Below are 26,032 nucleotides of genomic sequence, written 5' to 3' on the forward strand. Positions count from 1 at the left end.
ACAGTTTGGAAACCATTTTCGTGCTGCTTTATTTTCTGTTAGACTTCTCGAGCTGTATTTCTTCCCTTTCCTTCTTCCCACAGACAAAATAAATTTTGGTAATTCTCAGGATACGTCAAACCATTTAAATTATGATTCCTTTATTTTGATGACAAATTTTCTCAACACCAAAATTCTTTTGTCTACATTTGTATGTACTCATGTAGTACATATGTATGTATGTACGGACATAACTACGCATAAACATAAGTAAAAGATTGTATATTGTCAAAACAAATTACTTTTTAATTTATCACCGAATGATGCTTGACTTGACACGCACGCGCGTCTGCTACATCAATGCGAGATTTCCTTTCACACTTACCACCGTATTTCTATGGAAATATGGAGCTCTTTACAACACAAAAAATCAAGAACACTTGGCGCTTCTGTACATATGTACATATGTGTGTGTAAGTAACTGTGGCGGAGTAGCGTGGCAGCTAATTGAAGTGTTGACAGCGATCACCGCATAAATTCATCATGGGAGCAACATTGTTGCTGGGATACTGCACTACAATATGATTCTCATCGAAGTTGGGCGAGGGAGCTGTGAATTTTCGCTTAATTACTGGAGCACAACAGTCAAACGTGGGGGTGATATTGGTGATTAGGAGATTTTTGAAATTATTTAGTATTAAAGTGTGTAAATGAGCTTGTTGTGTTTTGTACGGAAGGAAATAAAAAAAAAAAAGAAATTGATATTTTCAGTGGCCACTTGGGATTTTTTGGTTTGTTTAATTTTTTAGTTACTTGTAAATAAAGAAATTAGGAAATAAAAATTAGACAACAGGGAAGGACAGTTGTCGCACTTACAACTTACATGGCAGTTTTGTTATCTTTATTTTATGAATATGTGCAGAATAAAAAAAAATAAAAAAAAAATATATTTTCACATTCAAAACGCATTGGCATTAAAGGACCTGTAGAAATAATTGTTTTAAGAATGGAATAAATGGTGTATAATACATACATACTAACGGTAAGTGAAAAAACAGTTTTTTTGTTCAATATTTTTAAATAATTTTAATTGCAATATTAATGAATAAATCCCAAAAGGTATTTGTAAAACATGACTTCATTGAAATGGCTGCATCTGCTGACTCTTCAGGGGTTCGTCCATTTCACCAAATTATTTAGCACACTTCCAATGGTTTGGGTTGGAGATCCGATTATGGTGAAGTTGGCAATTGGTTGAAAGTTATGGTTGAAAGTATCCTGACGTATTGCGCATTTTCTGGGCAAATGCCGTTAAAAATACTGTGCTTTGGCAAGCCACAAAGCAGAAACCCATTTTAAAGAAAATTACCGAACGGAAATGGAATTGGTTTGGCCACGCACTACGTCGACCTAATAACAACGTTACCAGCACTGCTGTTGAATAGGACAGACCGTGTAACACATGAAAAGGGGTTATTGGAAGCGGAGGTGGAAAAGACGAACAAAATATGGAGTGAAGTTAAAATACTAGCGCAAAATCGCCAGTGGAAACCATTTGTTAAATAGGATGATAATTTGCGTTCAATTTCTGAATTAAATAGACCTTATAAGCGAATAAGTCAAAGACTTTACCATGGATTTTCCTCAGGATAGTGCAGGTAGTATTGAAATGCAGCTGTCGTCCACTGTCGTCCACAGCAACAATATTCCCGGTTCAAAGGACGGTTGTGAGTTAATGGTCCCATTTTTTAAACTTACTTCAAAATTTTGCGTATACAGGGCGGGGTTATATGAAACTCATTTTTAAACAGTATGAAAACAAGTAAATAACAAAAAACATTATATTCTGGCACTTATTTCAAATTGCCCAACTAGGAATTTAGAAGTTTTAAATGGCTCATCTTATTAACAACTCCAAACTAGATGAGGATAGATTCCGGTGTAAGTCAGCTGTTGTTCCTAGCTATGTTCCTACCCGTTGAAGTTCCTACCTATCGTAACAGTCCTAGCAAAAGAACTACGCCAGCCGAAAAATCACATCAAACAGTGACTGCTTGTTGGCATAGTTTTTAGTTTTCTCTTTGATGGCAAGCGGAATTTTGCCACGTGGATTGCGATAGTTTTGCTTGTTAGCGTTTACGTTTAGATGAAATGTGTCTCATCGCTTACTTCTTGCAGAACGAATATTTTCATAATAAACTTGGCTCACTTTTACGCTTTTTTCAACTCGGTATCGGTCCATGACTATATTTGCAAAAGCCTGTATTACAAATTGTTTTGAAAAAAACCTGACATCTCATAAATAATTGATCTCAAAAATCTTTATCAGCATTGAATCGAGATCGAGACTCTGATCTGGTATTTACGAAACTGGAGAAATTTTTAAAAATTAATCCGAAACCTGTAGATGTTTTTTTCGTTGCAGAGATTGCATTGTAGTGCAAGATTTCCAAGTAAGCGTAAGAAGCTGCTGCTAGGGAATGACTCAAATATACAAGAAAACCAACATTCGGTTCAGTGGTTCATCGTTCGCAAATTTATCAAAAATGAACCGAAATCATCGTTGAAGTTTATGGAATCGGAGTTGAATATCTCCACAACATCGATTTATCGCATTTTAACTGATCATTTGGGCTGACGAAAGGTCTGTGCACGTTTCACTCTGCACAAGTTAAATGAGAACCAAAAATTGCTCAGAATTGAACATTCAAAACACCTCATTAAAGGGGCGAGAAAAGACGAGAACTTCCTTTACAACATTGTAATTGCTGATGAAACGTGGTGTTTCTAACATGAACCTGAAATTAAGCGTTTAAGTGCCAAATGGAAGGCCCCAGACGAGCCACCACCCAAAAAATCGCGTTTGGAGAAGTCAAAAATCAAGTCGACGCTCCTTTTTTTACGATTCCAATGGTCTACAATGAGTTAGTGCCAACGGGCCAAACCGTCAATGCAATTTTCTATCTTGGCGTTTTGAAGCGTTTGTTGTATCGCATTCGTCGAATTCACTCTGAATACCGCGAAGGAGGAAGCTGGCGCTTATTGCATGATACTGCACCATCTCATCGATCCACACTTGTGACTAATTTTTTGACTAGAAATCGCATTTTAACCAGCAATCACTCACCGTATTCACCTGATATGGCTCCCTGTGACTTCTACCTATTCGGAAAATTGCATTTGGCCATGAATGGAAAACGTTTTGCGTTCGTAGACGCCATCCAAAAGGTTTGTACCGACAACCTGGAAGACATTCCGGTCAATGACCTGAAACACTCTTTCGAACAGCTTTTAGATCACGCATCAACAGTGTATCGAGGCCAGAGGGGAATATTTCGAATAAATAAACTCGAAGTTATCAGAGCAAAGCTCCTGTCGTTTCTATTTTAGCTCAGTCTTGTTTATTTTGGACTTCACCTTGTATACCTAGAGTAAAGACCGTTTTCTGATCACTAAAACCTCATTGACGTCGATGAAGATGCCTTATGCTATTTTTTTTTTTAAATGAACTGACGATTTCGCATGGTTCGAAGCGACTGATCTTCACGTCATTATTGAATATTAAATAAAAGGAATACATGATTCTCATAGTTTCTCATACAAATTCTCAGCCTGCACTGTCCAACAAAAATATTTATATTTTGGCCGTATTTTTTAAATATCCTGCAAGGTGCGCCCATAGAAATCAGTGCAAATATACATATACATACATATACACCTATTCATACATACGCACACATATTCACACGCTGGAACTTTTTCGCTTTCTAAATATGTATGTATCTACATATGCATGCAGTTATTAGGGATGCCAATGTTAGTGGAAAATTCTGATACCGGGATTTCGGGATATTTTTAAAGTAGTCCCGACATCTCGGGATTTGTGTCGGGACTCATCTTGGGACATATGCCACTTTTTTAATATGAGTAAAAACTCTATAACTGAACGCATTGAAACATACCATGAAATAAAACCATTTAAAATTTCAAATAAACTAATTTTAAAAATCAAACATTTATAAATACAGACAAATGTTTGAATAATTCCTTGTTGAACTTGTACTTAAAAAAACATGTGGCACGGGAGCGCATACATCACAAACAAGAATGGAATGTACTTTTGAAAGTGACAAATAAAACAAAAAACATGAAACCAAAATTAATAAAAATCATATTTCATATTGATAAAAATCAATAAATAAAATTATTTTATTAAATGTTCGCGATAGAAAAGCACCAGCCGAATCATTAACTATTTGAGCTAATTGTAAAAATTTCCCCTCTTCTAATGGGGACCTCTATTGAGCGGTCACTTCACTTGGGCGGATACTTTTTTTATACCAGGCTTTAGGTATCGGAGGTTATTAACCTCTCTTAAGCGGACATCTTTATTAGTCCCTCATGGGAGGTGGAAAATATGGGAACTGTAGAAATATGGTTAAACTCAAAGCTTTTAGCTTGATTTGTCAAAATTTGTTTATGACAAAAACCAAATTCGGCTGAATGAGTATATTTATTTATAAATACAGGCTGCATACAGTGGTTGAGGACATGCATATGTGTGGCTATATTTGCATTATTTTTCGCATTACTCTTTTTCAGATATTACAAGGAGGACTACAACTTAACTCAAGAAATGAAGAGACATGCAGTTTTAGTCGTTTAAAATGTCTAATTTTCTTAAGTGCGCTCCGTTGATTCGTTCAAAAGGTCCGCCGCGAATTGGAAGCATCAGGCGGTGATGTAGAATCTGTTGCAAAACGCGAAAAATACGAGGAACATTCTGACACTGTCCAATCTGCAGAATTTACTTAACAAGTGCAAGCGAAATCGATGAGCGCCTTTGCAAGGGAGCTTAAGGTTTCTGAGAGTCTTAACCGTCGAGTTGTCCACGAAGTTTTCCGATATAAGTCCTACGATATGCGCAAAAAACAGTTTATATTGGAGCAAACACGAGAACTGCCATATATTTGATTAAAACGCTTTCTATACAACATTAAACGAACCTGCAGCACCTGAGATGTTATGGTTTTTTCTAACGAACAAAATTTTGACAAAGGCCAAAAGACTACACACGGAAATGACAGATGGCCATGTTCTAATCCTACAGAGGGTCACTGTTGTCATGTACAGATAGTTTCCAGCCAGTGTTATGGTTTTAGGTGTTGTGAGGAACAAAGAACATGTCTCTACTCAAAGATTTCGAGTGAATTCTGCTACATATATCGAGCTCCTAGAGACAGTAGTGAAACCCTTGATTAATAGTATACACGGTGACAGCCCATACATATTTCAGCGAGACTCTGCTACTCTATTCCTTCACAACAGAAAGGGATGGCGACACAAGATTTGATGGTTGAAAATTTCCATGATCACATAATACCGAACTTATGGCCCCCCTAATTTTTCAGATTTTTTCCCCCTGGATTACTACGTATGGGGCGTGGTTGAGCGTGGCCCATAAGGATCCTCATAACGCCATTTATTCTCTAAAGGCTACAGTTAATACTGTTATGATCAATATGAATGATTCGAGTATGCAATCGTTTCCGGACCCGGATCGAGGAGGTTAATGCAGCTAATGAAAATTTTATTGAATGATTTTGTCTAAAAAATTCGTGAAGTTGCGTTGAATTTTGTTCAAATAAAAGCTAAATTAGTTTTACTCTCAGGTTGTGTTCAAACAATGTACGTACTTTGTATTAAGGATGTAGTTTTCAATTATCATATAATCATTTAACACCAGATTACATAAGTATATAAAACCACTTCCTTCGAAATTGAGACGCTTTTTTGAAACAAAACTTTGTAATAAACAAATAAATAAATTTCTTTCAATTCAATATTTCACATTTTCGGGATCTCCGTACTGGCATCCTCAGTAGTTACTGATGTTTGCTCATTTGGACAGCTATGCATACCTAAAGCTGCAGCCCTAGCAGCACTGCGCTATACCAAGCGCCCTAGCATACATACAAACATACACACATTAAGTAAATAGCTGATATGCGTAGGTATGCATGTAGGTATGCAGTGTTGTATACCTTCGTAATTCGACACCATAGGAAGTTACCTTGAGTGCATTTAATTTCTCTTTGCTTTTTATTTTCCACCACTACTATGCTGCACTGAAGAAAGAAAGGAAAACGATTCTCCCAGGCACTTACACATACTAAATCTATATATCACATACATACATATGTACACTTGTATGCGCAGCCATAGAAAATTTTGCGTTCATTCATGGTTTCACAACAAGCCATATTTAGTGACATGGCACTCAGTTGAGTTAAGAAAAAAAGAGTTTTTATGAATGAACTGTAAACCAATTTTTTACTACCTCACCGTCGACCATTTGCGTCTCTCTGACCACTAACTTAACCAACGTTGGCCAAATGAGCCGGAGAAAGAGTATTTATTCATTGCTATACAAATAAATAACTTTTAATAAATATTTACTTAACTTTTGAGTTTTAATAAATCAGCTGTCGGAATCAAAAGTCAATTCAATTCAAAAGTGACACTTCACTTCCTGGCACATCGAGTCATTGCTCTTCATTAGCATTGTTCAGAAGCCGAACAGGACCTTCCAATTTTGTCTGTCTACTCAGCTGTCCAAAATATTTGCAGTTACTCGCAATGCTCTTTGAATGTAAGTAGGTATGTATGTACAGAGGAATAAGAATATTTACTTAAACCACTGCCCACAAAAGTGCTTGTTTATTAATCTATTTATGGGACAATGGAAAGGGCATCAGCTATTTGTCGGTCTGTTTGAGTTCTTCTAAAATGAAGCCTTCATTATTAAATTGAATTTTCACAGAATTCTTAGTGATCCTCAAATACTGCACTTCTCTACATTATATTGATGCCGATCTTGATGACTTTTTACAGTTTTAAGCAAATAAAATAGCTTAAATGCGTTTAATTTCTAAAGTCAGCACTGGTAATCATTATTTTTAGACTATTAACTTATACGCTTATTTCTCATGCAATACCTAAACCATTGAGACGGACGTTAACTCTGCACTGATGAAAAGAGCCTGCGCTGCGATCACCGAGGCGCTCAGATCTTGCCCAACGGAGACTCTGACCATGAACTAACAAATGACACTGATAGATCCTTTTATCAAGGAGGAGGTGTTAGGGGGGTTAGAGGAGTAATTTATTTCATAATATATAAGCTCCAACGTATTTGTAGTCAGCTTTCATGCTATAGGCTCGTCTTCTCGTGTCTCTGTCTGAGAGTCTTCGATTTGTTGCACTGTGTCGAGGTCTATATTTTCTTCCGTAATGCATCCTCGATGCATCTCTTTACCGCGTTTTAGCTGTCCTCGCGTTTGAGCATTTTGCTGATTATGTTGCTCGGCGTGATGCCGCCAACTTGCTTCCGCAGAGCACCTCTTTCCGCGAGCCGTTTGTCGCAAAAAGTGTGTGTTCAGCGTCATCGCACGGCGCTTCGCAGTAAATGTACTTGGGATTGCCTGCCTTGCCTATACGGTACCGGTATCTCTGAAAGTATTCGTGGCCCAAGAAAACTGAACTGAAGTAATTCACTTTCCAGAAGTTCCTTCGGACCCATTTGCCTATTGATGTAATGAGTTTCACCGTCTATCTGCCAATCGGTTCAGTGTCTCATCGGCTTTGCCACCGCAGAGTGGTTTGGCATCTCCATTCTTCGGCGCTAGTGATGACGTGTTTCTTCTTGGAGTCTCACGTATTCATTTGTTCTCGGGTCTTGAGGTCGGCGGGTATCTCCCTACATCGCTAGAGACACTGCGGTAGACTGAGGCATCTCTGAGTACCGCTGTGCGTTGCAGAGCCTCCAGTGCTTTGCGCTTGGTTTTGCAGTTAAGTGCACCTCACCATGCTTCGTTGTCATACAGGAGAATTGAGTTTGTAGCCGCCATGATTAGCCTTATTTTGCTTTGTGTTGGCCCATCAATTAATATGCTTAGCATTCCTGTGCCCAGAAAGTAGGTCTAGGTATTTCACTACTTTTTGAGTCACTAGGGACGTGTCATCAGGATGATTTCGGTCTTATGTTTGGCGAGTTCCAGACCATTGTCCTCAAACCATATTTACGACCTATTCATAACTTGGTTTTTTCCAATAGGGGTCGCACCTCGTCAGGTAGTGTCAAATCTCTGAATATATTTTTGTCATGAGAAAGCTTAACTTAAGAAACCATCTGCCGTTCGGAGGTGGTATAAAACTGTAGGTCCCTCAATTTGTGGCAAACATCAAGACGAGCACCTTAAATAGGATGAGGAGTTCCGACAGTTGTATACTTCATGTACTTATATACATATAACAGCGCCAATGAACTTTAATCAAATGAATAACGTTTCTAAATTTCACGGGAGTGTCAAATTTGGTTGAAGTATTCATTTTTAGGATATTTTGAGAGTTGTTGTATTAAAACTATGAACTTTTCGAATTAATAGGTAGGGTAATCACTCGCGGTTACTAGCAACTGAGAGAAGAAACCCTCCTTTACTTTGAAAATTGAAATTAGAGGAGTACTTTGCTTAACTTGCTATGCCTAATTGGCGCTAGTTAGCACAAGCAAGAAGGCGCCAATCAAGAAGAAGTCAACTGTATTTTAGATGCATCATGAGAAAAGTGCGAAAATTTAAACCTTGGTCAAGCCTTGTGAGATCCAAAATAATCACCAATCGGCCACCAACTTACAAACCACTTGCACGAAAATCACGAACCATGCCATTGCACATTTTACTAATGTCCGTATGAGTCTAAATAACTAGGAAGTAAAGAGACATTAGCGGTTTCTGGCGCTAATACGCCAACAGCCATGATAACTTTAAGATTGCGATTGAGATAAAAATTAGAAGGCGCCAAAGGCATAAAAACTTGAACTTGTAAATGGCCAAAACAGAAATTTGTTTAGGTGTTAAGGTAAAAATTATCATAAAATCTACACCAAACGCAGATAAAGACCACTAACTAGACAAGGCGCTTAACTAAAGTAAAAAAAAATATTATTAATTTAAAAAGGCTATATTAGTCAAGCTGCGTTAACACTATGCTATGTGTCCATGCGCTATGTACCCCATATGCTATGCATTTTCATGTGCGCTTAATGATTATTTTAGCACTCGGTCTGGCGCTTTAGTGAATTGTGGATGATTGCTATCGAAGGCTATCAAGTGGTGGTAGAAATGGTGCTGCTGATGATAGCTTAAATAATTTTATTATTTCTTTTTATTTGTTTTTGTTTATGTTTTAGTTATTCATAGTATGATCGGTGGAGGCGCTGGAGGAAGTCACTTTCTGGATAAATTATACTCGTACATATTTACATATATAGATGAAAGGAGTTCCCCATCTTAAGACTCAGCCAGCAACAAAAATTTGAATTTTCCATGAAGTCCATAAAAAATATTAATTAATGAGCGATTCCTTGCCAAGCAATGCAAGTACTTTGGACATTGCCGTTAAGTATTTTAGAAACTGGTTTATTTGTAGGCTTCACTATAACAAATTTTTACAAACAAATTTTATAATTTTGTGTTTTAGTCAATGTTGAAAATTTTGATATACAGTTTTTTAAAGTTAAATGTCTTCAATTCTCACTAACAACAACTTAAAATAAGATTCGGGAATTCTGCCGTGAAGCTTGTAATGCCCATCACCATCATCATTGTTCCTGGAGCTCCGTTGCGGAGCATAGGGCTAAAGTGAAAATTTTCCACTCCTTTCTATTCCTTGTTTTTGCTTTTACAGTACCTGGCCATTGAATTATAACCGATGATAAAAATTACATATTTATGGCTTTGAGAGCGAATAAAAAGCAAACGGTTTTAAAGCATGTAAAAAAGTTTACATATTTGTTTTTATTAAAAGCTTCTTGAGATTTTTGCATTAAAAATATTTATTTTAAACTAATACTTCGTGGCTCCTCCCCTTGCTGTTAAGACGGCCGCAATTCGTTGAGGCATAGTGGCTACGCACTGTGTTATCTTTATCTTAAGATTTTGGTCATTATACCACACATCTTCGATGTTTTCCTTAAGCTGTTGTATTGTGGTATTATTCCGCTGATACACTGCCGATTTGAGGTAAGCCCAACAATTTTCGATGAGGTTAAGGTCCGGTGATTTGCCAGGCCATGGCAAAACCATTATTTCCATTGAATTCAGACAATTCATGCTCATGCTGGATGTGTTACATGGAGCTCCATTTTGCAAAAAAGGTGTATTCGTCTCTCTGACACTTCAGGGACAGAGCGCATTGTTGCCTCAACAAACTGTAGTAGACCTGGTCCCTCTGAGGTTATACAGCCCTAACCAAAACACTGGGGGGTGTTTGACCCAATCTTCAGAATAACGTTCTCCGGCTCTTCTACGAACAAAATTTTCTGTTTTTGTGACCGCTTCCAATCGGCACTCATCGCTGAAGATGATCTGTAAGAAGAAACACAAAACCACAAAAAATTGTGAATATTCACATCTGCTTACTGCTATTTGACAAAGGAAAAAAAATGTTTTTTTTAAACTTACTTTTTTCCAATATTCCGCGTCGAAGTCTCTGTGAAGTTGTGCCCAAAGTTTCCGCCGATTTCGTATACACGGTATCAGTTTTGGTTTTTTTGCTAGTCGTCTGCAAAAAAGTCCATTTTCGTGTACGCGTCGTCGTAACGTTCTTTCCGAAATATTTACTCCAGATTCCTGAACCTCCCTTAAAATCCTCCGATTTGAAGCATTTCTGTTCCAGATAACTGTTCGGACGATTTTGCGATCCTGCCTGGTTGAAGTGATGCGTTTTCGGCGACAATTTTGGCGATTGTTTGAAGTTACCGCTAAAACGTTGTTTATATTTTTTCACTTTTTGGTAACATTTACCACAGACGCCTTAGATACTCCAACGGTTCTTGCTATATCTGCATAGCTCAGGTTCTAGGCTTTCAAAACAACTGCAATTTGTTGCTTTTGCCCCCATCTCCAATCCGACTTTCTAAAAAAAATAAATGGTTAAATTGGAAAAAGTATAATCCACGTGACAAATTCAAAAGATATGTATTTTTGTACTTACTATTGTTATATTTTAGATATATGAATATTCCCTATTCAATTCTTCCACTTTTCAGACGATCTCAATTAGTTTAGTTAGGAGATTAGCAAATGCGTTTCTTGCTCTCTTCTTGCAGCCTCGTGAAAACATTACTTTTGCATTCCTCATCTGTCCGGAATTGGGTTCTAAGATTTTGGAAGCCACTTACTTTGTCAATGCTCAATATTGAAGGACGCCTCATTCGGATTTACGTGAAATATTTGTTCGCTTATTTGTTCGGTGGTAATGCAACTGCGTTTGTGCGAAAGTCAGCTAGTGGCGTTTGAAAGTGGCACTTATTTTAGAAGTTTGCTTATTGGGAAGTTTGGACGGAAAGAGCCTGATTATAATGTGAAAGTAGCCTGTGATTTTATTAAACTATTTGATAAGCCGATTTGGAATTCTTTGCATGTCTGTTAATATGCAAGAAGTCCATACCTTTAAAATCCTTTTTTTTGTCGGGACAGACTAGCTATTAAATCCGTTGTACTGCACTCGGTTTCCCTTTTTAATTTTCTTTAAATCTACTCGATCTGCGGGGAAATCTGAGTAGATCTTGTGATTCCTAGGAGCCAAGGTGGTCGCTTCTTAACACATCAGTGCACTTGGTGTAAAAACTCAGTTTTAATAGAGAGTTGCCATATATTTTTAATGATAAAAAAATAAATTAAAATATTAAATATATTAAAAAATAAAAAAACAAATACATTTTTTAAAGTGCGAAAAGTTTCAGAAGTTTCGCGTTCATATTTTATTATGACTGACGCAAATTGGCGTTTTTGTAAATTACCAGCACTGTAAAAATTCAAAATAAGTTCGGGTTTTGGGAGCTCTGTATTTCACTGAGTGACAAAAACCTACAGAGACTTCTATAGAGATTCAGTACAAGTTTTAGGCCTTGCAAAACTAGGAAAAATGCTATGGAATATTTTGGATGAATCGCTGAAACCCCTTAATTTCCCTCGCTTTTGTTGCCATTTAAGTGATAAATATGCACTTTTTAGTTTATCCATGGCTAAGTTACCTACCCAAGTAGTTACTTTTTACGCTGCCACGTTTGCTTGCAGCTCAAATATTTACAAAATTCAGTTCGAAGAAATATCCAAATGGTCTGTGAAATTATTTTCTAATTCATATTTTCTTTCATAAAAGTGTATGAGTAAAAGTTTTAACTTCGGTGAAATCAGCATCGTGCTATCAGATCTAAACAAGTGTCCAATCCATGTTCGTCATTTATCTTTTCTTCTGCTGGCTAAAACCTTTTACCTTTCCATGGTAAAAAGCGATGTGTGTCTTTGCGTCGTTGTGACTGACCTTCGTCAATGCATCGTGTAACTGTCGTTGTCATTTTGACACTTAAACAACGAAAATTATATATTATAGCCAGTTTAGTGAACGTGTAGTTAAATCTAATGGTTGGAAAACGTATCTACCAATCTACGTGCATACATCCATACATACATATGTAACCATGTAATAAAAGTATGTAGGAATACAAGGAAAAATTGAAATGGCAGACACTTCGAGGAAATTTGTAAAAAGCAGGTGAATAGGACTCAGGCCACATAAACTACTTAATATAGAAATTAGATAAAGTACACGAACGCATGCCATCACATAAAGGGTGTGCCCCTCGACTGACTTCTTTTTAAAAATGCTACAAAAAAAGTTGCAATATTTGTCATAATTTTTTTTATTAAATTATTTAATTATAAATTATTTTATTATTTAGGAGAGAGTCAACATTCGCATTAGTTGTCGTATATACTTATAGGTTAGGTTATGTGGATGCCCATACAAACAAATTTCTTCCTTTGTGACACCGAATATACTTATAACTTCATTCAATAGAGCCTCGGTCGCAGCAGCCAATCTTTCCAGCACGATTTTCCAAGCAAATTTCTGATTCTTTCGACTCACTTTCCAGCGGAAGCGTGGATACTATTTTTTTTTTAAGTGCGATAATCGCTGCTGGATTGTCATTATAATATTGCATCAACCTCTAATGACACTAGACAAAAAGCCTTTGATGGCATTAAATCTCAGGCCGTTAAATCCAACATCACTGAAATGGCTGATTACATAATAATCGCACTTAGAGGGCAAGACCACCCTGCTGAAGCCAAATATCATCCACTTTTGCATTTTTAACTTCAAACCACAGAAGAACTCTTTATTTATTTTATTTTTTTCCTTTAACTTCTTTAACCATGTAGGAGGACATATTTGACATTAGTGTTAAATATGCGCAATTTTGTATGAAGGCTGATGTTGTTATATCGCCACAGAAGTGTGAGAATACCAAAGATGAAATAGTTTTACTAATTTGACATTCAACATCTACCTCAGAGCAGCCTGCGGGGCTGACCATGCCAACGTTGCAAAATTTTTCTACACTTTAAAAATTTCTCTATACTTTTCACTGCAAACGACTCTCATGTGACTTCATTAAGATGCAGCGCTTTCGCCCGATGCGACTAGAGTCCGAGGGTGAGCAAAAAATCGGCAGATGGGGATTTCTTAAAAGAAAAACATACCTGAATATAGACAGATTCATTAAGTATTTCTAACTCCACACCATAAAAAAAAAATTGCGTGGAAATTAAATTGCAAATAATTTTAAAAGACAGGCTTTTTAAGTAAAGTTAAAATATTTCAAGAATAGTGCGTGATAAAAATGCAAAGAATCGTTGAAAAGCAGTCAAATTCGATAGCCATGCCGATTTATCGGTCGGACTCTAAATAAAGGTGTTTCTTAAGAGCTGGAGAACTTAAAATGATAATGTAAAACAGAAATATTATTGGAATGATTTTTTTTATTATAATCTGGTAGATAATTTCATGGCATTTATTTGATGAATATGATATGCTGTGGACCTATGGCTAAGAGTTAATAGCCCATTCAGTCAGTCCAATTTTTAACTACTTTTTCAAAAAAATCTGATAATCATAAATCTAAATTAGACCAATCGGCGAAAATACGACGCAAAAAATGGTCACTTGGCATCAATTCATGTACGAGCTGAATTTTATAGGGACGTAAGCCAATATTCTCTTAGATAAATTTTTAACGTAGTCGAAGGTCAAAGGCTAACAAACTGAGGACAACGACGTATCTAAGAATTATGAGATTTGGCCGTCAGCTATCATGAAGAACGAATTTGAGCGAGTAACTTCGGCTGCTACATTACCGGGTACACTGGCCGCTCATTTCACATGTAACAGGTGGCGCTAAAGTAATCCTCATATCAGAAAATGCTATAAATTTTGCGATTGGCCCCTAATGTCAGTTCTGTTTTGACATTTGTGTAGTAAACACATGCGAAATACACGTTAATAAACAATGTTACGCAACACTGCTCCAGAACGCGGAATATTGCTGACTATTTATTTGACCAATAATCGGTCGATGACTTTGGCACAACGTGAATTTCGTCGCAGATTTCCTCGCCGTCCAACGTCTACTGGTGAAACACTGCGACGTTTAGCGGCTCGCCTCGAAGAGACTGGCAAAACACGAGATGCTGCCAGGCGTGGCAGATCCCGGAGTAGCGGTTCTGCAGAGAATATTGCTGCTGTAGCCGAGGATGTCATGGAAGCGCCGTCGACATCGACCAGACGACGTGCCACGCAAATGGGTATCAGTCACCGGTCTTTACAGCGAATTTTGGTACAAGATTTGAAGATGTTTCCGTACAAAGTCCAGCTGTTAGCTGCTGACCGCCATCTCGTCTAACATACGCTCAAGCCATCCTTAATCACCACCAAGAGGAAGATGATTTTTCATCAAAAATAATCATGAGTGATTTGCATCTTAGCGGGTACGTAAATAAGCAAAATTTACGCTTCTGGGGCACTGAAAATCCGCGTGTAATCCACGAAGAGCTATTACACCCGCTCAAAGTCACTGTATGGTGTGCTGTTTTCGCTGGAGGAGTCATCGGGCCTTTTTTCTTCGAAGACGTCGCGGGCCAGCAGGACGGTGCCACTGCACGTGCCACAACCGATATGCTGAAGGATGCATTTCCCGGGCGCCTAATCTCCCGTTTTGGCGATTTGCACTGGCCAGCAAGATCGCCTGATTTTACCGCTCCAGACTTCTTTTTGTGGGGATTTTTGAAGTCGCGGGTTTATGTCAACAAGCCTCAGACTCTTGCAGCTCTTAAAGACAATATCCGTCAAGACCTATCGCCGGAAGTTTTGGCCAAAGTGATGGAAAGTGCCATAAAAAGGGCTCAAATGGCAATCAACTGTGGCGGCGGCCATTTACATGACATCATATTCTCGACTTGATGTAAAAAAATTAAAAGACCAAATAAAAATAGTCAACAAGAAGAATCAAAGTTTTTCATTTTTTTTTAAATTACAGCCAAAAAACATCGCAAGGTTACTTTTGCGCCACCTTGTGTTCACATACTCGTCCAATCAGTCGTTGTTGAGCGAGTAACATGGGCGATGGCTATGTTGATTTTTTTTTTCGAAAAAAAAACCGTTGTTAACGACCCCGATTCCGTCAGCTCATCAAATGATACTTTCAAATTCGCTAATTGTCTGATCTTTGCCAGACCTCTGAAATTTTTTCACTATGGACGAATCGACATTTCGGTATCTTCTTAAACACCTCGCTAAATTTCCACAATTAAGAAACGTTGTTTTGGGGTGAAATGATTCATGTTGACTACCCAAACCTTACTGAACAGAAATGTCAACACAGCTTGCCATTCTCAGCTGTCAAACCACAGTTATCGATATCGATAGTTCTCACCACAAACACTTTGGTGTATTTCGGAATGCTGCTCAAGACATTGAATATTGCATCCATATAATATTGAGTGCTTACCGCTTTTTAGTCGTCAGTGCCTAAGCAACATGTGATTAAGCAAGAAATCAGCCAATGGCGCACCCTTTAAAATACCCATTTTTAATCTTCAGATAATTTTCAACAAAGAGGATAATTTCCTGAAGCCAAATTTAAGCGTATGCACGAGTACTTTATATTATTTTTATGTTCTTTTGTGACTCAAATGCGGATCACGCCTAAGATTTATGACCAACAAGATTCGCTCAATTAAATTTATTGTCATTTGTAATTAATTTATTAAGTGCGGCTGAGTGGCTCGTTAGTTTGCATGGAATCTTCTTTGTGTGTGTGTGTGTATGTGCGCGTGCGTGAGTGTGGATAAACTAACAGTTGAACATGGCTTTGGTGTGAAAAGGAATGATTGTTGTAATGGGCATGTTGTTGTTTGATTTATGTGCGAGATTTTCGATTTTTTGTCGCTGATCGACTTTGTGATAACTTTTGCGACCGTCTTTTGGATTACGTGACGTATTGTTTTAACGCAAAAATATACTTCAAAAGATGTCCGCATTGCATTTCAAAGAAAGTTTTTGCCCCCTCAATATTACCTTTGCATTTTTTTGCACGCGTTGCTTTGTGTTAAAGTTAGATAATCTGAATTCATATATTTTTATATCAATCGCACTAGCGACGATGAGACCGATGAAAGTTTAGAAAGTACCGATGGGATTGAGATGGCTCTTGATGGAAGTGCGTAGGTTCGAATCTCCGTACGTGGAATAGCAAAATGATAGAAAAAGTTTTTACTAATAGCGGATGCACCTCAGCAGGCAATGGCAAAGCTTCGAGTATATTTCTGCCATGAAAAAGTTACTCATAAAAAAATCATTTGCCGTTCAGAGTTGGCTTAAAAAGACGCACGCCACAAATAGGAGGAGGAGTGCGGCCAAATACCCCTAGAGGCTGTATGCGCTAATGATTTATTTTATTTTTATTTCGTTTCATCTAAGTACTCTATGATCAGAAAGTACAGGGAATGTTTAAGGGGGTAGTATGGTATTTTTTTTTTTTCATTTGTTTTTTTTTTTTTTGTAAATTATTCTATAACATCTTAAGATTATTGTGTGAAAGTTTGAAGTGCATTAGAGTAAAATTGACAAAGACACAAAGGATTAAGTATCTACCTCTCCAACCGGATTTCACGCTGTAAAAATCTTCACAAATCTTTAAACGCGTTTTTCTCACACTTGCCTTTTTTACGGTCGGTGTCCACTGTAGATTCATATCTACTGCACCGATTCTTTTCAAATTTGGTTTTTTTGTTTCTTTACTTTATTCACGAGGTAATGACGCCGAGTTTTTTTTTTTTTAAATTTTGTCATATTTTAAAACAACAAAGTTTTCAAGTTTTTTTTATGAAAAATCGGTGTTTTGACTTCAAAGCGCTTTAAAAAATTAAAAAAAAAAAAAAAAAAAAAAAATTCGACGTTGTTACCTGCGAAACTTTATTAGCTGATGAAATCAATTTGGTTTTTTGATTTTAGTTGATCCAGTAATGAGTTCTGAGGGACACCGCAATAAAACTTTTTTATGAGACGTCCGCGAAGATTCGCTGCCACCAACTCATTTCTTCATAAAAATCAATGAAAATTTCACACAATATTCTTTAAATATGACTTTATAATGAAGTAATTTTAAAATTTTGAATAAATCAACTGTGTCGACAAAAAAAATTTCGAAAAATATGCTTGTTTTACACCGAATTAACCATACTACCCCCTTAAATAAAACAAAACAGAGTTAAATTTCAGGCAAATTCATTTTATCTCCTTCAAAATATAATCCGTCTGAAGCAACAAACATATGCCAACGTTTAACCCAGTCCTCCATGCATCCTTGGTAGGCCGACGAAGGGATGGCCTTCAGCTCCTTCGTCGCATTCTCTTTTATCTCCTCTATCGACTGAAAACTCCTTCCAAGAAGTAGTAACTTCAGCTTGGGAAACAAAATGAAGTTGCACGGGTCCATATCAGGTGAATACGGTGCTTGCACGATGGCATTTACTTGGTGTTTGGACAAATAATCCAGCACAATTTGGGCTCGGTGCGATGGCGCGTTATCATCATACAAAATCCAAGAATTGTTTGCCCCCATTTCCGGCCGTTTGCGACCTACAGCATCTCTCAAACGCTTCAAAACGGCCTGGCCTGAGGGAAGGTACTCATGATACACTACGCCTTGGCAATCGAAGAAAACAGTTAACATCACTTTCACGGTACTTTTTGATCATAGGGTATAGTAAACTATGGGTGAGCGGCCTGCTGGACAAATGTCAGAGAAAACTCTATTGCAATGAAAGCCAGTTTGGGGCTCAATGTTACTTATTTGAGTTTTAATGGTCAAAGCTGACAGGGGTGAAGCATAGTTCCTTTTTTTAGATCAATTGTAATAATACCCAAATATAGTTATTTGCCGTATGGGATCTTCTAGAGATTGACAGAAGCAGCTGGCCAAACGTCAAAAGAGCTTAACTTGCATTAAAAAGAGGATAGTAATGGAGAGAAATCCATTGATTGAATCCGTTAGTTGTCATGAAAATATTTGAATGCTTATCCCTGGGTGGCGAAGTGAGAGCAGTACGCGGCATGAGCAAATAAGTTGCATTCGCGGGGCTATCTGTCCGTTTGCTAAATACGTGAGAAAGGCCTCCATATGTAGGGCACCACATTCAGACCGCACATAGGATATCTTACATAAACTCAAGAGACAAGGACATAACTTGATGATCCGTATGCCCAGTTTGTGGTGCGTCCGAGTACAGAAAACATTATACCACTCGCTATTTAACCAAATTCCAGACGGTTTTTATAATATTCAAAAATAATCACACACCAATCAACAACAACAAACGGCGCATGCGCCACAATTTTCGCCTAAATATACACATATGCGCCCATTGTGTTTAAACCACTTAGAGGTGAGTAGAGCAACGACGCTGTGGGTCCACGCACATAACCCGATCACAGAAATAAGAAGTGAGAATAAATGTCAATGAGGCGGAGGTAAGCAGCTGGACATAGGAAACACAAATACGTACACACAAGATGAAAAACATAAGTCTTTGATAGTTGTTGTTGTAAGTATGTCGTTATTATTGTTGAGCGTGGAGGGTACTTTGTCGAAGATTTGTCACCTGGCTGACAATACATGCTGCCAACAGCGCCTCGACACACAGCGAAATAAGCTGTGCAGCCATGGACCAAGTGGACAGACGTGTAGAAAAAAGTTGACAGGACAGACATACATGCGCTCGGTCAGTTATGCATTTACGCATTTGTGTGTATGCACGTTGAGAATGTTTGCTGGTGGCGTCGAGGTTCGCGCTGTGGTCAACACGCATGCTCGACTGCTGCTAGGCAGTTTAAGATAAAGTCGAAATTAATTCTTTTCACTTAAGTACACGATAGGCGATCATTAAATTGTCGACTCGCCGTTTCGAGCTTGGTATTTGTTGCTCTGACTGTTGTTGTTGTTGTGGCTGCTGCTTGTCGTGCTGAATACGCGGAGACGGGCGGTTACTCGGAGACAACTTCGATTACTGTGTCGTTGACTTGGCTGACTTTTGGCTGCAACGCGTTGACTTGGTGTTTAGATCAATGCATTTGGACAATTATTTCACTTGTTCATTTTGTAAAATATTTCTTTCGCTTACGCACATACTTATGTGCATGCACACATACGTGCGTATAAGCATACATACTTTTGGGTTAAGCAAAATAAAGGAAGTGAAAAGAAAAAAAGCCACGTACATAAGTATGCGCACAACTTTTAATAGGCAGGAAAGCAGACGCATGATTTAATCGATAATCTGCGGAATTTTAATCGCTACTCGGCACACTGTCAGGCGCATTAACGGCTTGTTCTTATTTCAATATTGCGCTGTTTGTGTTCGTCTGTCGCGAAGGTGTCGCAATTGTTGCTGTTTTTTTAACGTTTTAAGCATTGACAGTTGATAAGCTGACGGTTAGGCTCTTTGCAAGCTAAGCAGGACAGACAAAAGGGTGCATAGGTGCAACATACATCTCACAAATCTTAGATTTCAAAATACCTTTGGTTATGTCTTTTCTTAGTTTTCTTGCGACATTTTCTCATTTTCTCATTTTTTCCATTTTATTTCCCCTTATTTAGTTATAAAGCTACTCCATAACATGCGCGTATGTTCGTATCTAAAACCATGAAACCGCAAGATCAGCAAGCATATCAAAAGTGAAAAAATGCAAAAAAAAAAAATTAAAAAAAAAAAAAAATACAATAGTCGTCTATAAAGGTGAGTTAAATAGAAAACAATGTGACACCTCTATCAAGCGTAGTGTGCACTTAGCTTTTATGCATCAGCATCTACTACGAAGCACTTTTGCTCCAAACTGAAAATTTCACATACTGACGTGTGCAATATGCGCGTGTACCATAACGAGCGCATCGTGTTGCCTCAAATGGCGTAGAGCAAAAAGATGCCATTATAAAATATTTTTTCATGTTATGTAGAAAACAGAGCAGCGCCAGTTAACTCTCGCGAGGCGTTAAAATGAGGAGAAAAAATACTTAAAAAAAGCTGTCATTACTAGGAGGACGGATTAGTATAGGCAACTAGGCAAAGTTAATTTTGCAATCAGAGCCAGTTCACTAGAGTAACTTTTAATTCCGATGAGTTTTTGAACTAAGGTTAACCTTTAAAGATTGGACAATTAATTTGGATAAATTGAAAATAGTAGTTGAACTGGTGATTGAACCAACAGGTACAAATCGTCGGTTAACTTTTAAGCTTCATTCTGTAGCGATAAATATAGTAAATAAAGTAGGGTAAGATATAATATATAGATAGATATAACTTCTGATTACCTACAAGAAAACCTTAACAGTGTTAGCGACTGGATAAAAAAAAAAATGGCGCATAAAAGCTAACGAAAGCAAATCGGCGCAGATAACATTCACACTCCGAAACGGCTCATGTCCTGCCGTACCTCTTAACAGCGTTCCAATACCTCTTAACAGCGTTCCAATACCTCAAACAAATATTTAGAGCGAAAGCAACTTGGACTGAAATTACGATCACTGCAGTGGTTAATCGGCTACAATTCAGCACTTACACTAGACAATAAGCTGCTTATCTACAAATATACTCTGAAACGGATATGGACATATGGAGTTCAATTATGGGGCTCAGCTACAAAACCAAATCTAGAAATTTTGCAAAGATTTCAGTCAAAGGTGCTCCGCATGTGTACCAATGCGCCATGGTTTGTACGAAACGAGATATTGCACCGTGACCGAAAAGTTACGACAGTTTTCGAAGAAATAAATAACCTCAGCCAGAGATACAATAAGCGACTTGCCACTCATCCGAATAACCGAGCAAATAAACTTTCCAAGATAAACTAATCTTCAAGATTAAAAAAATGTCAGCCGAGTTCCACTGGGAGTTCTTACTCTAAGTTATTCTTCTTTAAATCGTAGGTAAAAATAGTACTTATTGGTATTGTTATGACAGATTGCATGAAATAAATGGAGATTTAAAAAAAATATATATATATAGGTGATACGAGCTTAAGCTAGTGTCGGGCGATTTTCGATTCTCAAAATGATAATAATAATAATAATAATAATAATAATAATGATTATAAAAATGATGAACTCATAGCATTCAGTGTCAAGTCCCGAATAAGCAATATACTTCCCCTCAGCGCGAATGGTACTGAAAAGAAATCAGTTTTGCATGAGTAATAAAGCGAGATGAGTATATTTACTCTACTACGCAGTAATGTTAGGCAGTATTACTCAATTGGTTACTTTTTGAGTTGTTTTTCCCAATTTGAAAGCCAATTTCAACATTCAAATTAGCTTTTTTTATTAAAGTACTGTCAGAGTGAGAATACGGAAGTACCCGATTCTCAAAAGTACTCGATTCTTTCCGTCACTAATGGAAGCAGAGGTATATTGCGACCTGGAAGAGCTTTGTTTCTCTATATCTCATACTAATTACTAAGAATTAAGGCCTAACGAAGCCAATTCCTTCTCCTAGCCACTGTCGCAATCGTAATAGGGTCGGCTATATTTTTCGTAAAAAAATCTGAATTTAAACCCATTCGGGTATTCATATTTAGTTATAATCGGCTTTCTGTCTGTGAGCGATCTCAAGGCAGAACTACTCATAAACTATTTTACATCATTGCCATGGTTTTTCTTGAATTAAGTGCTTAACTGGTTTTTTTTTTTTTTGGGTGAGATAGGGTTCAAAATGCCTTCGCACTTACATCGATTGTCATCTACTACGTCGATGGGTTTAGCCACTAAAACAATCTCTCCACCTCTTCTGGGGAGGTTCCCTTCCCGGGGCTACATTCTACATTACTTCGGGCGTGCCCATAAGGACGTCCATATAATGGACCAGTTCTATTCGCCCACGTCTGGGTTCCCCATGCTTGTAGCCAGCTTCGTGCTATAGGCTCTTAATCTTATGTCGCTTCGCTTCGTTGTACTGCGTCGATGTCCATATTTTTTCTCTGTAATACGCCTTCAACGTATCTTTTCATCACAATCCAGTTATCCTCGCGTTCAAGCATCTTGCCGATGACATTGGTCAGCGCGATGTTGCCAATCTTTTCCCTCAGAGCATCTCTTTCCAACAGCTATCCGTCGATATTAAAAAACGGGTGTTCTTCATCATCGCAGTATATGTAACTGGGGTTGCTTACTTTACTTATACGGTACATGTATGTCTGGAATTATCCGTGGGTCCGCGAGGAACTGAGTCATGAAATAGCTCATTCCCCAAAGTTCCGTTGAACACATTTGCCTATTGTAGGAATCAGCTTCGCTGTTCTTCTGCCATTCGATTATGTGTCCCATTCGCTTTGTCACCGCTGCATAGCTTGGCATCTTCGTTAGCCTTTATGTCTGAATATACCCACTCATATACATATTAGATTTACAGACAGCCAAGGTCTAAAAGGTTCTGGTTTCAGAGAAACCAAAGATGAATATCTTTTTGTGTGCTTGCTGATGGTCGCATTTCTTACTGTTCTAATATATATTTGACAAAATTTCAAGAGTATCCTTTACTAAACCTATTTGCAATAATGCCAAAATGCTAAAGCAGCGTGGAAAATTGGCGATTGAGTGGTGGAAACTTAGCTCGCGTTGCGCTCATTTTTGAGCAGACGTGGTGGCCCTTCAAAGGCGATCTCCAATCATTGCTGGCCAAATTCGACGCAATCGATAGATCTAAAAACCAATTTGTTTAGCTTCTTTCGGTCAAAACTTAACGATATGAAAGTGAACTATAAGTGGTTTCAGCAGAAAGACGCTGTGAAGAGCTACCTAGCGAACGCCACAAAGAATATTTTGAATACGATTTGAGGCTATGGTAATTTATCACGAGGATTGCGTGAATTGGCCCTCAGTAGCGAGCGATTTGATCTAAACAGATTTTTTTTTGTAGAGTTTTCCCACGTGCTCTCACAGCCAACATAATGCAGGTCATTGATGTTCATATACGAGCTAAAGCGGTTTTTTGTTTATTTGAAAGGTCCATATAAACCATTATGGATGAAATTTGGTATCATTCAATAAGTAGAGCACAGCTTTGATAGTCGTGTGATTCTCTGAAGAAATGGCAATATACATATGCCATTCAAACCTTTCGTAAGGTTTTTGCTGGCGTAGATTGAGATTGAGAACCCGTTTATCCAAACTTTTCGATACATAAATTTCATTTTGAAATATAGTTTGCATAATAATAGAAACAGATATCCTGTTACTTTTCAAATCTTGGATCTTTTCCAGGAAACCGGTTCGATACTTGTTATTCAGGGAAGTTTTAGTAGATAATCCTAATTGTAGTTCTTCCGAGGTTGCAGCCACTTTTATAAATAATGAAGTGGAGTCCGACTCCGAAGGACAGATGACAGATGAAATATGACAGCTTTTTTATAACAGAAAACACTCGAAGTTTACATAACCTGCCGAGTGGCGACCGTTATTAGAAAAAACCCTTCCTATCATTTGATGTTTCATGTCCGCAGTAGATTTTGAACTCGAGCCCTGACTAATGAAAGGCACACACAAATCTGTTCAGCTATGGCTGGATTACTTTAGTTAAATTTTCTGCCATGAAAAGGTTCTTTATTAACCATTCGTCGTTCGGAGTCGACATAAAACTGTTGGTCGCTCCATGTGTGGAGCAACTTCAAGACGCATATCACAATTTCGAGCAGCAGCTCGGACCAATATCTACCATAACAAAGGATGCGCGCGCCAATTATACTTGTAGATACATATATTTCTAGAATAAATGTTTATTATGTGGTTAATCATAAAATCCATACTTTAGTTTTGGTTAAAGTTGAACAGCTTGAAAACCAAGACTGCTGTGTTTAATCGACATCTGTCACATCAATACAAACCGACAGGCTGTCAACTAATTCAATTGGCATTTACAATTGTTTACAGTGACATTAATATGCCAAAAATCGACACTTGTGCTTGTGTTATGTTATCCTCCCACTTCTCTCGCTCTTCGCCACCCAATTTCTGCTCTTTCCGTGTCCAAGCAATTGCAGTATGTGGTGCATAGCAGCAGCCCGTCGCTTATCGCTGCACCTTAAACGTTTTCAGCTTCTGACAAGTGACAATTTGTTTTATAATTTTATTGTGTCTTATTGCTGTTGTTGCTTTGTTGGTGGTGTTGATTAGTTACAACATTCCGAAATGTGAAGGGTAAAGGCAAAATAATAAAGACAAGAATAAAGGTTGTAGAACATAAAAGACCGTAAGGATGATGGGTAAAATGTGGAGTGTGCTGAGCGCGCATGATAAGGGGCGAAATGTTGGGGGCACAAAAGGCGGAATATAAAGGGAACACCCATTTAACAAGTCAACGATGCTATGCAAAACCATAAATAAAACATTTTTAAAGCATCGTAACAACAATAGCAACACCAGTAACTGGCATCTGCATGTCTCGCACGTACATACATACATACGTACATAGCTAGTCAATTGCAAGGCGAACGGGTGACAAGGCAGTAGAGCTAACATCACGAACATGCACACAAACTGCCTATAATACACGTTGTCGAACACGATCCTTATCTGTCGCCAGCTTCCACTGCGGTGTGCTGGACCAAGACACGCAACCGACAACCCGGCAAATGGCAGGTGGCAGCTGTGGATGGGTGTAGTGGGGGCGACGGGGAAGGCGCATGTAGAGAAGCAATGAGTTTGAGGATGCTTGATTCCAACACATATGCAGCATAGCTGTCAATTGCAACAATGGGGCGAAGAGGCAGCTTAAGCAGCGACTGAACGACGGCTATTGCTTGTGTGTGAGGTGTTGCTTTTGGTCTGCTGGTTGTCCATTTGGCATTCATTGCGTGAAATTGTCGCGCTAATCAAACACGCCATTAAAATGCTCTGTGCATTCCAGCTTGCTGCCGTTGAGCTTTTCGTTTTGCTCACTGAGTTGTTGATGACGATTAATATGCGCACGCCAGCATCTCGAGAATGCGGGCCTATGTCAATGATGAGTGAATAAAGTCGTAGTGAGTTACTAACGGAGGGTCTACAGATATCGTCTGAGACTAGACATTACGTTTGAGTGTACAGCACACACATACTCGTATATGTATTTAGAACATTTGATTTTCACGAGGGACAATTGTTAGCTGATGCCTCTTGGAATGCCGCCGTACAAAGGCTGTAAAGGCTAAACGACGGAGTTATGAACTCTTTATCAAGCGCTTAGGGCGATGCGGATTGGAGTTTGAATATACTCCTACGATAGAATACACTGTAGCTTCTCCGTATGACACAGTCAACATTCGGATTGCATCCGCGCACTTAATTTCGTTTTTCACACAAAATTTGATACAGGTTCTTTGATCCATCTTTCTGAATAGGTAAAAATCGAAGGCGAGCCGAAACACGTGCAAGCAAAGCAGCTGTCAACAATTAACTGAACATTCAAAATGGCCGAACTCGTCGGCATGAGTGAGAGACATGAGTACCAACATATCACCACAAAAAAAACGAAATTCGAATAAACGTAACCTGCGAAAATTCAAAATTCGCTATACTTTTTGACCCCACATTGTATGTGGACTGCTTAATTTCGAATGCTTA

The sequence above is a fragment of the Anastrepha ludens genome, chromosome 5 (genome assembly GCF_028408465.1).
Source record: "Anastrepha ludens isolate Willacy chromosome 5, idAnaLude1.1, whole genome shotgun sequence".
Classification (NCBI taxonomy): Eukaryota; Metazoa; Arthropoda; class Insecta; order Diptera; family Tephritidae; genus Anastrepha; species Anastrepha ludens.